The sequence below is a fragment of the Trachypithecus francoisi genome, unplaced genomic scaffold (genome assembly GCF_009764315.1).
Source record: "Trachypithecus francoisi isolate TF-2019V2 unplaced genomic scaffold, Tfra_2.0 Lachesis_group4, whole genome shotgun sequence".
Classification (NCBI taxonomy): domain Eukaryota; kingdom Metazoa; phylum Chordata; class Mammalia; order Primates; family Cercopithecidae; genus Trachypithecus; species Trachypithecus francoisi.
In genome coordinates this window covers 98,819,101-98,824,661 of record NW_022681469.1, presented here as the reverse complement: position 1 = coordinate 98,824,661, position 5,561 = coordinate 98,819,101, and the positions used below count along the sequence as shown (strand labels likewise).

Genomic DNA, 5,561 nt, shown 5'->3' with positions numbered 1-5,561 from the left:
TTTCTCTACTTATCAGTGAATGGTCATTTACTTTTTTTTTTCACTTTTTGGTCACAATGAATAATGCTGCTGTGTGCATTTGCAGACAAGTTTTGCATGGACATATATTTTCATTTCTCTCTCTTTTTTTTTTGAGATGGAATCTCACTCTGTTGCCCAGGCTGGAGTGCAGTGGCACAATCTCAGCTCACTGCAACCTCCACCTTCCGGGTTCAAGTGATTCTCTGCCTCAGCCTCCCAAGTAGCTGGGATTACAGGCACCCACCACCATGCCCAGCTAATTTTTTTGGTATTTTTAGTAGAGACAGGGTTTCACCATCTTGGCCAGGCTGGTCTTGAACTCCTGACCTTGTGATCCACCCGCCTCAGCCTCCCAAAGTGCTGGGATTATAGGCATGAGCCACTGCACCCGGCCTCATTTCTGTTGAGTAAATACCTAGAAGTGGATTTGCTGGGTCGTGTGGTAACTCTATGTTTAACATGTTGAGGAACTGCCAAGCCATTTTCTAAAGTGGCTTCACTGTTTTACATTCCCTCCAACAATGTATGAGGGTTTCAATATGTTTACTTCCTCATCAACACTTGTTATTGGTCTTTTTAGATTATAGCCATCCTAGAGGGTGTAAAGTAGTGTCTCATTTGGTCTTGATTTGCATTTCCCTGATAGTTAATATATAATAGTTGATTGTCTTTTCATCTATGTATTGGCCATCTGGAGAAATAAAAGAGACAAGGTTTATTTTCAGTGTTCTTCAACTTTTAGGGACTACCCCGTAAAGGTATTATAATCTCTCTAAAGTCTTGTTTTATCAAGGTGTATTTTAGGCAGGTCCAGCTGAGAGCTTTGCATCCTGAGGCCTCATCTGCATGGGTCAGTAGAAAAAAGGAAAGAAGGTGGAAACAGGAGGCCTGAAGTGAAGAGGTGTCTAACAGTTCACATTTGTCATTTGAAGAGGTAAGGCACCTATGAATGGGCTTAGGTTAATGTCAGTATCCGAGGGGTTTAATCTGATGTTTAGGACACAGTAGTAGAAACCTCTAGTGAGGAACGGTTATCTTCAGGGCATCAACCTGATACGGTAGCAGGAGACACAGAAGGAGAAGAGACCATGAACATACAATAAGCTCGTCCCTCTTCTGCTCAAGGAACCCAAGTAATTACAAAACTTCAGCATATGTTTTGCATTACACGTGTGGCTCTGTCAAAAATGATGGAGTGGTATCACTTTATGTCTCTTTGAACTAAATGAGAGAGAGAGATGAGAAGTAAGTAGGGGAGAGACCGTATTTGATTTTATCTTTCTGCTTAACCTGTGTTTTCAATTTATAAATCAATTGGATACAAAATACTTATTACAGAACATGACTGTTTCCTTTTATATTAGAGGAGTTGATCAACAGAGTGGTTTCTTGTGGTTATTAGAATCTTCGTTCAAATAAAGCCAAGTAAGAAAAATGGGTTGGGCCTCATCTGTCAGAGGGCAGAGGTAAGAAAGAAGTAGACAAAGCACAGTATCAGAATGCATTTGACTGCAAGAAATAGAAAAGTCATCTGTACAGGCCTAAACAAATGAGCTTCATATTTCTTACATAACAAGAAGTCTGGAGGTAGGCAGTTGCCTGAGTCAGTTCAGTAATCTAATGATTTCAGGGCCAACTTCTTCGTCATTTTCCTGGCCAGAATATAGCTACTGTGGCTCCAGTCACCATGTCCGTGTTCAGAACAAGAAGGAAGACAGGTGGAGACATTCTACTTGTGGAGTCTTGTCTCTTTATTAGGAAGAGAGCCTTCCCTAGTGGACTTTCCCTTTGTCTCCTTGGCCAGGATTCAGTCATGTGCCCACTCATTGGCCAATCCCTGAGGAAAGAAAAGGAAATTGCTATGACTGATTTATACCAATTTCAGCTCATTCCTTGTTGTTGAGGTAGGGGCCTAAAATCCTTTTAGGATCCCTTCCTGAAATCAACGGATCTCTGCCAAAAACCTGAATACAAATTGGAGTTTTATTACCAGGGAAGAAGAGAGAAATGTTTCTTGTTTAGACTAGGCACAGTGTGGCTTATGTGCCAATGGATCAAAAAGTGGTTGCACACCCAGATTCACGGTGGGGAGACTCCTGAAAACTTAGTACAAGAAGATTCACAGAACTCTGCACATTAAACTAGAAGGTTGTGCCTGGCTAATCTTGCACTCCAGTGTCTCCATTGCAGAGTCTTACGTGGTTCTTTCTCACTGCAAACTAAAGATGAAGGATTCTTTTGGGAGGCTGAGGTGGGCAGATCACTTGAGGCCAGGAGTTCGTGAGCAGCCTGGCCAACATGGTGAAACTCCGTCTCTACTAAAAATACAAAAATTAGCAGGGCATGGTGGCAGATGCCTGTAATCCCAGCTGAGGCAGAAGAATCACTGTAATCCCGTAGTCCCAGCTGAGGCAGAAGAATCACTTGAACCCGGAAGGTAGAGGTTGCAGTGAGCTGAGATCATGCCACTGCACTCCAGCCTGGGTGACAGAGGCAAGACTCCATCTCAAAAAATAAAATAATAATTTAAAAAAAAGGTTCTTCAGCCAGTGCATAGCCCACTGCCGTGGGTGGTCTCCTACGCTTTTTCTTTTTCTTAAAATTTGTATTATTTTAATTATTTTTATGTACATAAAACTCAACAGCGTGCATTTAACCCAGTTTGGTGCAAGTTCTTTAGCCTTTGCCTTTTCAAGCTTGGCAATGTGAGCCACAGATTTGGGACCCAGGACATTGCCTCCCCAGTGATGGCAGATCTCATCGTATCTGTTGTTGTAGTTGGTCCTGATAGCTTCCACCAGCTTAGCCAAAGCTCCTTTGTCTTCCGAGTTCACCTGTGTGAAGGCGACAGTGGTCCAGGTCTTCCTGTGGACTATATGTCCCAGTCTTGCCTGCCTCTTGATAATGCAGGGGAAGAGACCCCCATTTTATGACACAAGGCAGGCAGGAAGACAACCAGCTTGATGGGATCCACATCATGTGAAGTCACCTCCAGTTGAGCTTTCTTGTCCACCAAGGTGGCGACGGTGTTAACTCCTGCTTGAAGGACAAGTGGTCTCCTAGTGGGAATGTCCTCTTTGCTGGAAGCTTTCTTCTCAGCCGGGACCAACAGCCTCTGCTTCTTTGCTTGCTTTGTCTTTCTCTTTTATGGTCTGTAGTGGTGGGCCAGCTTAAGCAACTGAGTAGCTGTTTGGCGGTGCAGGCCCTGGGTGAACTGGTTAATTGCAGGAGGCACTTTCAGCCATTTATAGAGGATGACTCTCTGCTGCTGCAACCTGATATAGTGGGACCACTTCATGAAGCAAGTGAGGTCTCTTTTGGGCTGGATGTCCTGTCCAATGCCAAAATTCTTAGGCCTTTTCTCAAACAGGGGATTCACCACTTTCTTAACCTCCTGCTGCTTCACGACAGCAGGGGCCGGAGCCACCTTCTTCCCCTTGGCCTTATTTCTTTTCAGTATCTTGGCCCCTCCTGCCTTTTTCATTTTCTCTCAGCTGCCAGAACCTCTTAAGGACCTAAGAGAAAAATAGCTAACATCTTTTGGGCTCTTACTGTGTACTGGGCACTGTGCTGAACACTTGGATACTATTAGTTTCATCCTTATTTTATACTGGAGAAACTGTAAGTTAACTTTCTTTTTTTTTTTTTTTCATAATCCCTCATTTATTTAAGTTTTTGGGTGCATTACTACTAAATGGGTACATTACTACTAAATATGCTACTGACTTTATTTGGATTTCACCAGTTTTTCCATTAATGTCTTTTTTTTTTTATTATTATACTTTAAGTTCTAGGGTACATGTGCATAACGTGCAGGTTTGTTACATATGTATACTTATGCCATGTTGGTGTGCTGCACCCATCAACTCATCAGCACCCATCAATTCATCATTTATATCATGTATAACTCCCCAGTGCAATCCCTCCCTCCTCCCCCCTCCCCCTGATAGGCCCCAGTGTGTGATGTTCCCCTTCCCGAGTCCAAGTGATCTCATTGTTCAGTTCCCCCTATGAGTGAGAACATGCGGTGTTTGGTTTTCTCTTCTTGTGATAGTTGGCTAAGAATGATGGTTTCCAGCTGCATCCATGTCCCTACAAAGGACGCAACTCATCCATTTTTATGGCTGCATAGTATTCCATGGTGTATATGTGCCACATTTTCTTAATCCAGTCTGTCACAGATGGACATTTGGGTTGATTCCAAGTCTTTGCTATTGTGAATAGTGCCGCAATAAACATGTGTGCATGTGTCTTTGTAGTAGAGTAATTTATAATCCTTTGGGTATATACCCAGTAGTGGGATGGCTGGGTCATATGGTACATCTAGTTCTAGATCCTTGAGGAATTGCCATACTGTTTTCCATAACGGTTGAACTAGTTTACAATCCCACCAACAGTGTAAAAGTGTTCCTATTTCTCCACATCCTCTCCAACACCTGTTGTTTCCTGACTTCTTAATGATTGCCATTCTAACTGGTGTGACATGGTATCTCATTGTGGTTTTGATTTGCATTTCTTTGATGGCCAGTGATGATGAGCATTTTTTCATGTGTCTGTTGGCTGTATGAATGTCTTCTTTTGAGAAATGTCTGTTCATATCCTTTCCCCACTTTTTGATGGGGTTGTTTGTTTTTTTCTTGTATATTTGTTTGAGTTCTTTGTAGATTCTGGATATTAGCCTTTGTCAGATGAGTAGGTTGCAAAAATTTTCTCCCATTCTGTAGGTTGCCTGTTCACTCTGATGGTAGTTTCTTTTGCTGTGCAAAAGCTCTTTAGTTTAATTAGATCCCATTGGTCAATTTTGGCTTTTGCTGCCATTGCTTTTGGTGTTTTAGACATGAAGTCCTTGCCCATGCCTATGTCCTGAATGGTACTACCTAGATTTTCTTCTAGGGTTTTTAGTATTAGGTCTAACATTTAAGTCTCTATCCATCTTGATTAATCTTCGTATAGGGGTAAGGAAAGATCCAGTTTCAGCTTTCTACTTATGGCTAGCCAATTTTCCCAGCACCATTTATTAAATAGGGAATCCTTTCCCATTTTTTGTTTCTCTCAGGTTTGTCAAAGATCAGATGGCTGTAGTGTGTGGTATTATTTCTGAGGACTCTGTTCTGTTCCATTGGTCTATATCTCTGTTTTGGTACCAGTACCATGCTGTTTTGGTTACTGTAGCCTTGTAGTATAGTTTGAAGTCAGGTAGCGTGACGCCTCCAGCTTTGTCCTTTTGACTTAGGATTGTCTTGGCAATGCGGGCTCTTTTTTGGTTCCATATGAACTTTAAAGCAGTTTTTTTTTCCAATTCTGTGAAGAAAGAGTTGGTAGCTTGATGGGGATGGCATTGAATCTATAAATAACCTTGGGCAGTATGGCCATTTTCACGATATTGATTCTTCCTATCCATGAGCATGGTATGTTCTTCCATTTGTTTGTGTCCTCTTTGATTTCACTGAGCAGTGTTTGTAGTTCTCCTTGAAGAGGTCCTTTACATCCCTTATAAGCTGGATTCCTAGGTATTTTATTCTCTTTGAAGCAATTGTGAA

At 42.0% G+C, this 5,561-nt stretch overlaps 1 pseudogene; it reads right to left on the bottom strand.

The window, feature by feature from the left end:
- Window positions 1-926: 926 nt before the first annotated feature.
- On the bottom strand, window positions 927-3,505 carry LOC117072173 (annotated as a pseudogene).
- Window positions 3,506-5,561: the final 2,056 nt, after the last annotated feature.